Consider the following 14,511-nt stretch of genomic DNA (forward strand, 5'->3'; position numbering starts at 1 on the left):
TTGACGGGTGTTAGAAAGGGAAGGGCAGAGTCTGGGGTAGGGCTCTTTATCAGGAATACCATTGCACGCAACATAGTTTCGGTTAGGCACGTAAATGAGCGAATGATGAGGGTAGATTTGTCAGTGGGAGGAATTAGGACAAGAATTGTGTCTGTGTATTCACCATGTGAGGGTGGTGATGAGGATGAAGTTGACAAGTTTTATGAAGCATTGAGTGACATTGTGGTCAGGGTCAACAGCAAGGATAGAATAGTGCTAATGGGCGATTTCAATGCGAGAGTTGGGAATAGAACTGAAGGATACGAAAGGGTGATTGGTAAATGTGGGGAAGATATGGAAGCTAATGGGAATGGGAAGCGTTTGCTGGACTTCTGTGCTAGTATGGGTTTAGCTGTTACGAATACATTCTTCAAGCATAAGGCTATTCACCGCTACACATGGGAGGCTAGGGGTACCAGATCCATAATAGACTATATCTTAACAGACTTTGAATTCAGGAAATCTTTTAGGAATGTACGAGTTTTTCGGGGATTTTTCGATGATACAGACCACTATCTGATCTGTAGTGAACTAAGTATCTCTAGGCCTACGGTAGAGAAAGTGAAATCTGTCTGCAAACGAATAAGGGTAGAAAATCTCCAGGACGAGGAAATTAGACAGAAGTACATGGATATGATTAGTGAGAAGTTTCGAACAGTAGACAGTAAGCAGGTTCAGGATATAGAAAGTGAATGGGTGGCATACAGGGATGCTGTAGTAGAAACAGCAAGGGAATGCCTAGGAACAACTGTGTGTAAAGATGGGAAAAGGCGAACATCTTGGTGGAATGATAAAGTGAGAGCAGCCTGTAAACGTAAAAAGAAGGCTTATCAGAAATGGCTCCAAGCAAGGGCCGAGGCAGACAGGGATTTGTACGTAGATGAAAGAAACAGAGCAAAACAAATAGTTGTTGAATCCAAAAAGAAGTCATGGGAAGATTTTGGTAACAACCTGGAAAGGCTAGGTCAAGCAGCAGGGAAACCTTTCTGGACAGTAATAAAGAATCTTAGGAAGGGAGGGAAAAAGGAAATGAACAGTGTTTTGAGTAATTCAGGTGAACTCATAATAGATCCCAGTGAATCTCTGGAGAGGTGGAGGGAATATTTTGAACATCTTCTCAATGCAAAAGGAAATCATCATGGTGGTGTTGCAAACAGCCAAGCTCATGGGGAGGAGGAAAATGATGTTGGTGAAATTATGCTTGAGGAAGTGGAAAGGATAGTAAATAAACTCCATTGTCATAAGGCAGCAGGAATAGATGAAATTAGACTTGAAATGGTGAAGTATAGTGGGAAGGCAGGGATGAAATGGCTTCATAGAGTAGTAAAATTAGCGTGGAGTGTTGGTAAGGTACCTTCAGATTGGACAAAAGCAGTAATTGCACCTATCTATAAGCAAGGGAACAGGAAGGACTGCAATAACTATCGAGGTATCTCATTGATTAGTATACCAGGCAAAGTATTCACTGGCATCTTGGAAGGGAGGGTGCGATCAGTCGTTGAGAGGAAGTTGGATGAAAACCAGTGTGGTTTCAGACCACAGAGAGGCTGTCAGGATCAGATTTTCAGCATGCGCCAGGTAATTGAAAAATGCTACGAGAGGAATAGGCAGTTGTGTTTATGTTTCGTAGATCTAGAGAAAGCATATGACAGGGTACCGAGGGAAAAGATGTTCGCTATACTGGGGGACTATGGAATTAAAGGTAGATTATTAAAATCAATCAAAGGCATTTATGTTGACAATTGGGCTTCAGTGAGAATTGATGGTAGAATGAGTTCTTGGTTCAGGGTACTTACAGGAGTTAAACAAGGCTGCAATCTTTCACCTTTGCTGTGTGTAGTTTACATGGATCATATGCTGAAAGGTATAAAATGGCAGGGAGGGATTCAGTTAGGTGGAAATGTAGTAAATAGTTTGGCCTATGCTGACGACTTGGTCTTAATGGCAGACTGTGCCGAAAGCCTGCAGTCTAACATCTTGGAACTTGAAAATAGGTGCAATGAGTATGGTATGAAAATTAGCCTCTCGAAGACTAAATTGATGTCAGTAGGTAAGAAATTCAACAGAATTGAATGTCAGATTGGTGATACAAAGCTAGAACAGGTCGATAATTTCAAGTATTTAGGTTGTGTTTTTTCCCAGGATGGTAATATAGTAAGCGAGATTGAATCAAGGTGTAGTAAAGCTAATGCAGTGAGCTCGCAGTTGCGATCAGCAGTATTCTGTAAGAAGGAAGTCAGCTCCCAGACGAAACTATCTTTACATCGGTCTGTTTTCAGACCAACTTTGCTTTACGGCAGCGAAAGCTGGGTGGATTCAGGATATCTTATTCATAAGTTAGAAGTAACAGACATGAAAGTAGCAAGAATGATTGCTGGTACAAACAGGTGGAAACAATGGCAAGAGGGCACTCGAAATGAGGAGATAAAGGCTAATTTAGGAATGAACTCGATGGATGAAGCTGTACGCATAAACCGGCTTCGGTGGTGGGGTCATGTGAGGCGAATGGAGGAGGATAGGTTACCTAAGAGAATAATGGACTCTGTTATGGAGGGTAAGAGAAGTAGAGGGAGACCAAGACGACGATGGTTAGACTCTGTTTCTAACGATTTAAAGATAAGAGGTATAGAACTAAATGAGGCAACAACACTAGATGCAAATCGAGGATTGTGGCGGCGTTTAGTAAATTCTCAGAGGCTTGCAGACTGAACGCTGAAAGGCATAACAGTCTATAATGATTATGTATGTATGTATGTATGTATGTATGTATGTATGTATGTATGTATGTATGTATGTATGTATGTATGTATGTATGTATGTATGTATGGGGTATCAAAGGCCTGGGATTGAAAAGAAAGCGAACATTGTCTTACTAGGAAGCATCCCCCGACATTTGCCAGATATAACAATGGGAAACCAACCGGGCGAGTTGGCCGTGAGTTTAGGGCCGCGCAGCTGTGAGCTTGCATCCGGGAGATAGTGGGTTAGAACCCCACTGTCGGCAGCCCTGTAATGTTTTTCCGTGGTTCCCCATATTCACACCAGGCAAATGCTGGGGTTGTACCTTAATTAAGGCCACGGACGCTTCCTTCCCACTCCTAGACCTTTCCTATCTTATCGTCACCATAAGACCTATCTGTGTCGGTGAGACGTAAAGAAAATTGTAAAAAATGGGAAACCACGGAAAACTAAAAAACGTCTTTTGTTTTTCAATTGTCTTTACGTCGTACCGACACAGATAGGTCTTAGGGCGACGATGGGATAGGAAAGACCTAGGAGTGGGAAGGAAGCAGGCGTGGACTTAATTAAGGTACAGCCCCACCATTTACCTGGTGTGAAAATGGGAAAACACGGCAAACCATCTTCAGGGCTGCCGACAGTGGGGTTCGAACCCACTATCTCCCGGATGAAAGCTCACAGCTGCGCGGCACTAACCACACGGCCAACTCGTCCGTTGTGAAAAACTATCCTCAGTGCTGCCGACAGTGAGGTTCGAACCACCATCTTTCGAATGCAAACTTACAGCTATACGACCTACCGTAGAGTAGATATGTAAGTACAAGCGTAAATTCTAAAATTCAATTTCATATTAGGACTGCGTAGTGCAGTTTGTTCCTTCCACCACTTACATCATGTCTTCATTTACATTCAATATAGTATTATTTTGTTACCAAATTCGTCGCGCTGACCACGTGTCACCTCGTAATCGGCAGGCCTTCCAGCTGAGCAGCGGTCACTTGACAGGCCAACGTCCATCAGAGCTGTAGAGCCATGAGGTTGGTTAGCTACTAAATAAAACTGCCACTAGTGAATACAAAATAAAAGTCATTTTACTGGGTGAGCTGGCTGCGCAGTCCGCAGCATCTTCTTTAAAAGAATTAATATAATTTAGCAGGCTTCTGAAATCCAACTAGCCGGTGTTCATACTGAAAAATACGAAGCCTACGAACCCAAAATTCCACACAGTAAAGTACGAGTTAACACCTACAGAAATAGTGGATCTTATGGTTGGAGCCAGAGGCACAATAACAGTTCTGTAAGATGTTCGTATTGTTTAACAAATTTATGAACATGGTGGCCTTGTTGGCTGTAAAGGATTCAATTACTCTTCTGAGGAACCATTTGTGTAACAGTTATGAGTGACATGCGGGACAACTGACCTTTCTCTGCTAGCTCTCGCCATAACGATCATAAAGCCACTTATTCTTGGAATGCTGAGTCTACCGACGGTAGGCCTAGAGGATCGGTTCACAGAGCCAGGATTCGATTCCCAGCCGATCCGGGAATCATGGCCGCGCTTTGTTCTAGTTCGGGGGTGTTAGTAATCTTCTTAATGCACATCACATCTACAACATATTAGACTACTAACCACCACAGGAAAAAACATTAGTGGAGTTTGTGTCAGGAAGAGCAGCCGGCCGTAAAACTGAACATAATCCTCAACCTCTGAGCTACTTAGCCCGGCAATGGGCTTATTCGAATATACATAAATAATAATAATAATAATAATAATAATAATAATAATAATAAAACTATGGAAATATGCCCCAGAGGAATCAGTTGATATCTTGCAAAAACAAATAGAAGAAATTTGGAGCAAAGAGACCCTACCCGAAGATTGGAAAATAGCTTTGATTCATCCATTACACAAAAAAAGGCAGCATGAAGAATATCAACAACTACAGAGGGATATCTTTGCTACCCGTGAATTACAAAATTCTATCATTTGCCATCCTAGAGCGTTTGGAAGCACAAGTCGAACATCAAATAGGTGAATATCAAGGAGGGTTCAGAAAAGGTCGCTCAAGAGCCGAACTGATCAAAAATCTCAAAACGATCATCAGATATTGTTCACTAAGGTCCAAGCAGTATGTGTTTGTCCTTGTAGACTTCAAGAAAGCGTATGACTCCATTGACCGGGAAGTCCTGCTAAACATCTTAAATGAATTTGGATTTGATTTGAAACTGCTGGCATTAATTAGAGCCACCCTGACCGATACAAAATCCAAGGTGAAGTTCCACGGATGTCTCTCGCATTCCTTTGACATCAAAACAGGAGTCCGACAAGATGATCGGCTACTCCCGATACTCTTCAACTGCGTTCTTGAAAAGATCATCAGAACCTGGCGGGCGAGATTACAGGAAACCAACTACAGTCCATTAAGAACAGGAACCAAATCCAAGGGGATCACAACAGACTGCTTAGCATTTGCCGATGATATTCCTGTTCTCTCAAACGACATTGAAACCGCTAGAGCTCAAGTTGAAATGTTAAAGGAAACTGCCGAACAAACTGGTCTGCAGATATCGTTTGAGAAAACAGAAGTAATGACTAACATCAAAGATGCCCCACCAAAACTCCATACAAAATACGGGGACATCACCCGAGTAGACAAATTCAAATACCTGGGTGAGATCATCATGAAAAATGGACTGGACAAAGAAGCACTTCAGGAGCGAGTACGCAAACTGGAAATAGCCTACCAAACATTCCGCACAATCTACAACAAAAAATGCCTTTCCCAAAACACCAAGATACGTCACTATGAAACAGTTCTGAATCCAGTAGTTCTATATGCAGCCGAAACCCTGTCTCTAAATACCAACAAAGGACTCCTTGAAGAACTGGAGAAAAAAGAGCGCAAAATTGTGAGAGGAATCTTGGGGTCAAAGTACAGAAATGGAATCCATCAAAAGAGATCCAACGAGGAAGTCTACAGCAAAATAGAGAAAATTACCGACACAATCAGAAAAAGACGGGCACGATTTTACGGTCATCTGAAAAGAATGAACGGAAGAAAGTTACCTAAAGAAATCTTTCACTTTTTTTATTCAAACCCCAAAACCACAATTCCCTGGTTTAGAAATATCTAAGGAGACCTGCAAATGCTACATATCTGAGCTGAAGACGCCCTTAACAGAGATCGCTAAACCGAGACGAGCAACCGAAGAGAAGACACGGTGCCCCTTGGACAGAGGAGCGTAAGCAGGCCGACTCACAAAGAATGAGGGAAATTTGGGCTCTAAAGAAGGTAACACTAATCAGAGGGGAAAACTGGAAGGGGTTCGACACTTTGAAAAATGAAGGTATCGGCAAAGAAAGACAAGAACCACGAATGGCGTGAAAATGAAAGACTCTGTAAACCTCGGGAGCTAAACACCGTCGGAGTCGGGAAAGATCACGAGTTGATCGAGGGGAATCGGGCAGGATAGATTTAAGTGAGGAGCCTGTCACAAGAACGTTGAAGCAACACCAGGTCCTAGCTAAGAGCCCCGTGGTCGCCAACCCACGCTCCCAAGTTAAGAGCCTTTAGGGCTCTTTTTAGCCGTCTCCTTCGACAGGCAAGGGATACCGTGGATGTTATTCTATCACCGCCACCCACAGGGGGACACACTAGCCCACAGCTGTACGAAATCCTGTAACTACAGGTTGGAGGATGTCTCTGTATACTACACCTGCTATGTTACCCTGGATAGAAATTCGAGGCGTAGGTATACGTCGACCAAACATGATGTCATCCCAAATCATGACGGAACCCCCTTGCTTCTGATGGCACTCCAGGATGAAGGACTCGTTCCATCTCTCACCGGTTCTTTTCCAGACTCTAATGTTCCTGTTGTATGGGTGCAAGCTCATGGCATACGCTTCCACTGCTCCTGATATCATGGGATATGAGGCGTTGCCCACCTCACACGAGCTGCTCTATGGTGTGGTAGGCAGGCCTCCTCGATATCAGTCCTCCGTCGTGCAACCGATATTGCAATGTCTGATCTGACACTTCACTCCGGTACTACTACTACTACTACTACTACTACTACGTTTTCATTCCTCCCCTGAAGGAGGAAGGCGGGTCTCGTAGACGGTAACGCCGTCTCTCAGGCCGGGAGATTTGTTACGGTGAAGGAGATGCACGGAGAAGGTGAGGGGGTTGGAGGCAGTGGCCTAAACCAAGAACTGTCCCGAAATTCGCCTTAGTGCAGGAGAATGGAAAACCATTCTCACGACAGCCGACGGTTGGAGCAGAGGCGTAGATCTACGGTAGAGCCGCGGTCACCCCTCCTCTGCTCGGTTGGTCGGTCGGTCGGAGTGAAGAGCTGTTGGACCACGGAGCAACCGTGGCCACTTGTGGGCCGAGACCCACTCTGCATCCACCGATCGGTCCTCCGAAGATCCTGGCGGAACGAAGTGGTAGTACGAATGGGTCTACGACGGATGTATTGAAAGCAACAAACTCGATCCTTCTGTGTGGACCCCCCGTCCACTGCCGACCACCAGTCGTTTATATCTTCCTCAACTTTTTACAAACTCTGGAGACATCACTCTGACTCACTTCTACACGAGCAGCGACATTTACTCACAGCCAACCTTCTTCCAGCAATGTCATAATTCGAATGTGGTGAGTAGCAGAAATGAATACTCTTGCCATGTTTACCTTAGACCTACACGCGCTGTCTACACACCGTCAACCTTACAAGTGATGATGTTAACTAACCGACACAACAAAGGCCGCCTATCGAACAAATATTGAACCTGATCTGGTTATGTCAGGTAATCTCGTATTGTGTACTTTATGCATGTGAGGAAGCAACGTGACTGCGGGTTTGCCATGAATTCGTCCAGATGTCACCAGCGTTGGTTTTTCAGTTTATAGTGGCAGATGGTGTCAGAGCCGACGTTTACCGTCTTATAAATGATGTGTATGGGAATGAGTGTGCACCACAAAGTACAGAGTTCAGATGATTCATCATGGACGAGTGAGGACGTGTCCAAATCCAGTCAGGCATATGGGACATGAACTGTGCAGTGGACGGCTGGTTCACAAGAAAAGACGAGTTCGAGACGCCGCGCCGAACAAGTTCTACGGCCAGCCACGATCGCTCGGGGCATTCGTCTTTACTTCCTCGAACCAACACGGCGACTATATTTAGGCAGATGCATTACCCAAACATCACACTTTACTTCCTGAATGCTCGCATATTCCAAACAACAAACCATTATAGAAACCAACGAAAGTATCATTTTCATTTGGGCAACGCTTACAGTTAAAATATCCGCAAGGAGATAACGAGCAATGCCGTGCTAATTTTAGGTAAGTTGAAATATTTAAAGTCAAGTTTAAGGGTTCTTGCACTGTTCCTAAAGAGCAATGAATTGTCCCACCTACAAGATTTAAGACGCCCGGAAGGATGTGGGTTCGAATCCCTATCAGGAAGTCGTAAAATTTAAGAAACGAGATTTCCACTTCCGGAAGTGCATATGGCCCTGAGGTTCACTCAGCCTGCACCAAAAATGAGTACCAGGTTAATTCCTGGGGGCAAAGGCGGCCGGGCGAAGAGCTAACCACTCTACCCCATCACGTGCCGAGGATAAAAATGGTGGAAGCCTTTACCCTTCACTCCTCCCAGGATCTTCATGGCCTGTACGGAGGTGACTTTGCTTTTGCCAGATTTAAGAGTAGAGTTAATTAAATATGTTTAATATTTCATTCAACTTCAAGGCAACTAGCTCGATAAGTGGAAGTCGTACGACAAGGAAGTGCTTATAAATTTAACCCTCAAGTATGTCCGGCTCCTTGGCTGAATGGTCGGAGTCTTGACCTTCCGCCGGGCCAAGAATTTTACTTAAATTGTTCATTCCTTTCGTTTGAGGACTGGATGCTTTGTTTCTGCAACTTATACACCACACAGAAAACTACTGTCTACAATAACACGCAGTCTCCCATACAAAGCAAATGGAGGGTCTGCCTTTCAAGGGCTGTACTGTGCTAACAACAGACACACGAAATTATTATTATTATTATTAAATGCGCAGCGCTACGTAAATGGACTTTTTTTTTTTTTTGCTATTTGCTTTACGTCGCACCGACACATATGTCTTACGGCGACGATGGGATAGGAAAGGCCTAGGAATTGGAAGGAAGCGGCCGTGGCCTTAATTAAGGTTTAGCCCCGGCATTTGCCTGGTGTGAAAATGGGAAACCACACGGAAAACCATCTTCAGGGCTGCCGACAGTGGGACTCGAACCCACTAGTATCTCCCGATTACTGGATACTGGCCGCACTTAAGCGACTGCAGCTATCGAGCTCGGTACGTAAATTGACACGAAAATTTACTTGCTTGGTATACATTCACTTAAACTGAGTATAGTATTGATACAACAAAATTAAATCCAGAAAAGTGTGTTTTCGATTCTTTTACCAACTGGTTTATATACCACTGGTAAAGGTTTGAATTTTGTATTAAAAAGTAATTGCATCGAAGCAAGCAAGACTTTCAGCCAAAAAAAAAAAAAAGTTGATCTCATTCAAATTCTTTGTGACTGGAAGCGGAATTCCAATGTTAATTAGCTGAACTCTGAACTTTTAAACAATGACGGTAAAATCAGCCCTTAAATGTTGCTCAAATCAGAGCATTCATGAGCATGGGCATTCCTTAAGAAAGAAGTATGGCAATAGCTTCTGTAGCTAATTGCACAGCTTTGCATAATGTGTACAACATTCAAAACTTGTCCTATATTGACTCTGAATTGACAAATTCAGTATATGGCAAAACTAGATGGTACTGATATTACAAACATCCTCTCAACATCAAACAGTACTGATTGTCTTCAGCCACTACAACGAGAATGGACGCAGTTGTTTCCCGTACTCTTCCGACTCCGCGAATATCACACTCCCAGATGCCTACATATGGGGCACACTGAAAGTGATGGTAGTGATTACTGTTCTAAGAGGAAGTACAACTATACTGCTAATAATAAGAGTTGGTGTCTGACAGGTAAGGTTGGAGGGAGGAGCACTGCACGTGCCATTTCACGATGTTGCCACATTCCAGCATTCCTTTCTACATACACTTACCCCTCGCTTCCGACTCACTTGTTCCCTCCTTCATTCTGACCGCAGTGATCTGTTGTAGACTACCTGGCCAGGCGGTGTCGTCCCATTTGCGATCACTCTTATACAAACAATCAGGTTCTTATCAGTGACAGTGACAGGTTTGGCAACTCCTAGCAAGACGAGCTGCCCTGAAGTGTTATCTCCATGGCAACCGCAGTCGCCCCACCCTCGTTTCCATGGCAACCACACAGCCACTCCCTTTATCCCGCCTCGGCAGGCAGTAAACAGACCTCCCTCTAAGAAATGTCAGACGCCAACTCTTATTATTAGCAGTATAGGCGACCATCCTTTAAAAGAATCCGTTCTGTGTTCAGCAGTGGCGGCTCGTTTGGGAGGCGCTAAGGCGCGCGCCCCCCACAGGGTTCCATTAAATTAGGGAATTTTAATCTTAAATGTTAACAAGCGAAATATTTTACTATAAGATTATTATCAAGGGCGCGAGTTGTACTGTACTGCGGCCCGATACGCTGCTGGCCCTGCGCAGGAGGGCGCTCTCTCACAGCGGACCAAACACTCCGAGTCTCGCTTGACTGGCCTTGAGGGAGCCAATCAGGGGCACTGTAGAAATGTGCTGTTCTAACGGAGATTCCGGCGCGTTCCTGCCGCGGCCTATCGTTGCAGCCAACCTACCCGAAACATTGGTGATTTGATTTCTATTTAACAGGGGTCAGTTTGTGCCATTTCTCTCCTAAAACTAGGAACTATTTTACTGAGGCATTTACCTGAGTTAAATGTGCCGGTATATATTTAAAACAGTCTTGTAATTTCTAGGATTATTAACTAACGAAACGAGTAACGACTGTAACTACTGTCTCCTCGCACTTGATTCATGTTGGCGATACTCACTGGAGAGCGCGATGTTTTGCTTTGTGTTGATGAATGATCTCGTGAGGTGACTGTGACAAGGTGAAATTAGGAGAAAGGTTGTGATTTATATGTAGGCATAGTGTTATGTTTGCATTTCGTACAGTATGATTACCGTCGAACATATTAAAGAATTAACGTTTTCTTCTCTTTCTATCGAGAAGAAAGTCGAACTGAAGGAGTGTGGTAGATGGACACCAGACTTCTCGTTGAAAAAACCGGAGACCAAGAAAAATGAAAATAGGGCTTTCCAAAGACAAATTCATTCTCCTGACGTATATAACAAGAACCCGCGGATATGTGGAAGTGATATCTCAGAAACCTTTTACTGCTTTCCTTGCCTGCTATTCTCCCGTTCTAGGAAAGGAGATAAATGGATCACCACAGGGGTGATATCAATAGTACCATGGACTTTGAAATGCTTGGTGAAGTCAATGTCGTGTCTTGTTTAAGTGATCACTACAGTGAAACTATTCGTAAACATAATCCGCTCGTGGACAAGAAAAGGCAAATAATAATAATAATAATAATAATAATAATAATAATAATAATAATAATAATAATAATAATAATCTTGCCCAGTGTATGGGACGCAGAGCTGACTGCGACCAGGCGGGTCCACAGGTGGCGGATAGTGGGCATCCCTCCAGATATGGAGGGCAGCTGCGATATAAGCAGGGAAACCTGACAAATAAGCAGTCCCGGACCAACAGCGGCATTGCCACCAGGATGTGGTGGGACTATGGAGGGCACCATAGTCTCTAAAAAATGCCACATATATCCAGTGACGGCAATGTGACAAGGCGAGTGAGTGCCGCCTAAAAAGCACTCTGCCATTCCCGTAGCGTCTGTTCCCCATGTTAGGGGCGGCCTGGAAAACTTCTTGGTGCAGCGAACCAAGTCGTAGCAGATGGAAATGCAAATTTCTAGAAGCACAAGCTCTAAACAAGTATCAGTCATGAAAGGTGCAATGAGTAACTCATATCCTCGTGGTGGCGAAGCTACCGAAGCTGGGCATTCGGATCCGGGGGTCCAGCAGCATTGCGCAAGTCAAGACCAGTCGGAGGGTCTTAGAATCCCAAAGACAAATCACAAATGTACACACAGAACGTTCATAGGGACACTGAATGTAAACTCGATGTTGAAAATAGGGAAACAAATGGAACTGACTAAAATGATGGATGAACAAGAGATGAAAATATTAGCTATACAAGAAACAAGATACCAAGACGAAAATACGGTACAAACACACAACTACAGGATTTATAAAGGTAAACCAGCAGAGAAAATACAAAACACTAAAGGTCTCTGGATGTTTGGAACAGCATTTGTAGTACACAATTCAATGGCAGACAAGATAACGGAATTCAAATCCACCTCACCAAGGATGTCAACACTAACTTTCAAAAACAAGAACAAGAAATACACAATAATAAATGCACATGCACCAATAAATAAGGACAACCAACAAAATCCACAGAAAGTAGAAAAATTTTGGGAAGGTCTGGAAGAAATTCTAGGAAATACTCCAGAGAAAAATGTTGTAATTCTGCTAGGAGACTTCAATGCACAAATTGGAAGGAATGAATCATCAAGAACCACAGGAAAATTCACGGCTCACAGCAAGACAAACATGAATGGTAAGAGGTTGATAGAGTTGTGTGAAAAATTCAATTTGAACATCATGACCACCAAGTTCCAGAAGAAGCCAAAGAAACAAACAACATGGATATCACCTAACAAGTTATTGGGCGAATTTCAGATTGACCATGTTGCAATCAGTTATGAAAACTCCAGAGAAATTCAAGATGTACATGTAGCTAGAGGAGCAAACTTCGACTCTGACCACTATCTGACAAAAATTAAGATGAAATTAACACCAGAAAGGAGAAAAAGTAGTGGTACAAAAATTACAAGATACAGAATAGAAGATCTGAAGTTCAATCAGCAGACTGTGAATGAATACCAGAACAGGATAAATAAGATTCAAAGTCACAGTTGGACTGAGATGGCAACATCAATACAACAAGCAGCTGAACAAACAATCCTACGAAGTAAAAAGAAGAAACATCCGTGGTGGAATGAAGTTTGCGAAGAAGCACTACAAAGAAGGGCTCAGACATGGAAGAAATGGAACTCAACTAAGAAACCAGAAGACTGGGAGTCATTCAAAGCACAAAGGAAAACAACAGCTAAAACTATAAGAGGTGAACAAAAACATTATGACACACAGCAACTAAAGAAACTAGAAGAAGATTTCGTGAAAAACAATACACGTAATTTCTACCAGACATTCAGGAGGAACTTAACAAGATACAAACCGCCAACCCTATGCTTCAAAGATGACGAAGGAAATCTAATCACTGGAAATGAACAGAATTGCCAACACCTTGCAAATTATTTCCAGAAACTACTGAACTGTAACAAACCTGAGGAAACTCTAATGTTTGAGAAACCCAAGAACCAGACACCGGACTCAGAACCACCTAATAAAGAAGAAATCAGGGGAATAATAACAGGACTGAAGAACAATAAGACGTCAGGTGAAGATTCAATAGTTGCAGAGTTATTGAAATATGCCGGAGAACACTTAGTGACTCAGCTAGAAGCACTGTTTGAGGAGATTTGGCAAACGGAGAGCATCCCAAAGGAATGGAAGACATCATTAATACACCCGCTGCACAAAAAAGGAGACAGAACAAACGTTAACAATTACAGAGGAATATCATTGCCACCAGTTGCCTCTAAAATTCTATCCAAGGCACTACAAAACAGGACTGAAGGGATAATAGAAAAAGAACTTGGTGAATACCAGGCAGGATTCCGGAAAGGGAGATCATGCAGCGAGCAAATTTTCAACCTAATCTCCATAATACAACTACGTGCACTCACAGCCAAAAATCTAGTGATTATATTTGTGGATTTTAAGAAAGCATATGATTCAGTCGACAGAGCAACCTTGATAAGCACGTTAGAAGAGTTTGGGATAGATAAAAAAACTAGAAATTTAATCAAAGAAACCATCACTGACACTACATCACAGGTTAAGTTTATGGGTATGTTGTCAAAACCATTCAAGATCGAAACAGGTGTCCGACAAGGGGACGGGATGTCACCACTTCTGTTTAATGTTATACTTGAAAAAGTGGTCAGAGAGTGGAGGAAGAGACTGATGGAATTAGGGGTGAAAAATGGAATATCACTGGGAAGATCTGGAGTCAAAATTGACTGTCTAGCATTCGCAGATGATATGGCAATACTGGCAGAAGATACTGAAACAGCCAAGGTACAAATTGAAACACTTCAAGAGACTGCTGTAAAGACGGGACTTCAGATATCCTTCGAGAAGACGGAACTAATGATTCAGGACAAAAAGGATCCGACACAAAATATTGTCACCAAATATGGAACAATTAAAAGAGTACAGAAGTTTAAATATCTAGGGGAATGGATAACCCCAACAGGACTACCAGGAATAGCATTACAGGGAAGGGCAAGAAAGATGGAAGCAGCATACCAGTTATGTCGAAATGTCTACAATAAAAAATCGGTTTCATTCACTGCAAAAATCAGACATTACAACACTGTCATCAAACCAGAAAGTCTATATGCGATCGAATGTATTCCACTGAACAGGAAGGGCTTACTAGAAAACATTGAAAAGACAGAAAGGAAGATCTTGAGGAAGATACTAGGGCCCAGGAAAGTGGG

General features: G+C 43.0%; 1 protein-coding gene across 3 annotated transcripts in view; it reads right to left on the reverse strand.

Annotated features, from left to right (window-relative positions):
- Positions 1 to 14,511, reverse strand: part of LOC136866342 (platelet binding protein GspB) — a 549,318-nt gene that overhangs the window by 311,609 nt on the left and 223,198 nt on the right. The window lies entirely within an intron of this gene.

The sequence above is a fragment of the Anabrus simplex genome, chromosome 3 (genome assembly GCF_040414725.1).
Source record: "Anabrus simplex isolate iqAnaSimp1 chromosome 3, ASM4041472v1, whole genome shotgun sequence".
NCBI classification, from domain to species: domain Eukaryota; kingdom Metazoa; phylum Arthropoda; class Insecta; order Orthoptera; family Tettigoniidae; genus Anabrus; species Anabrus simplex.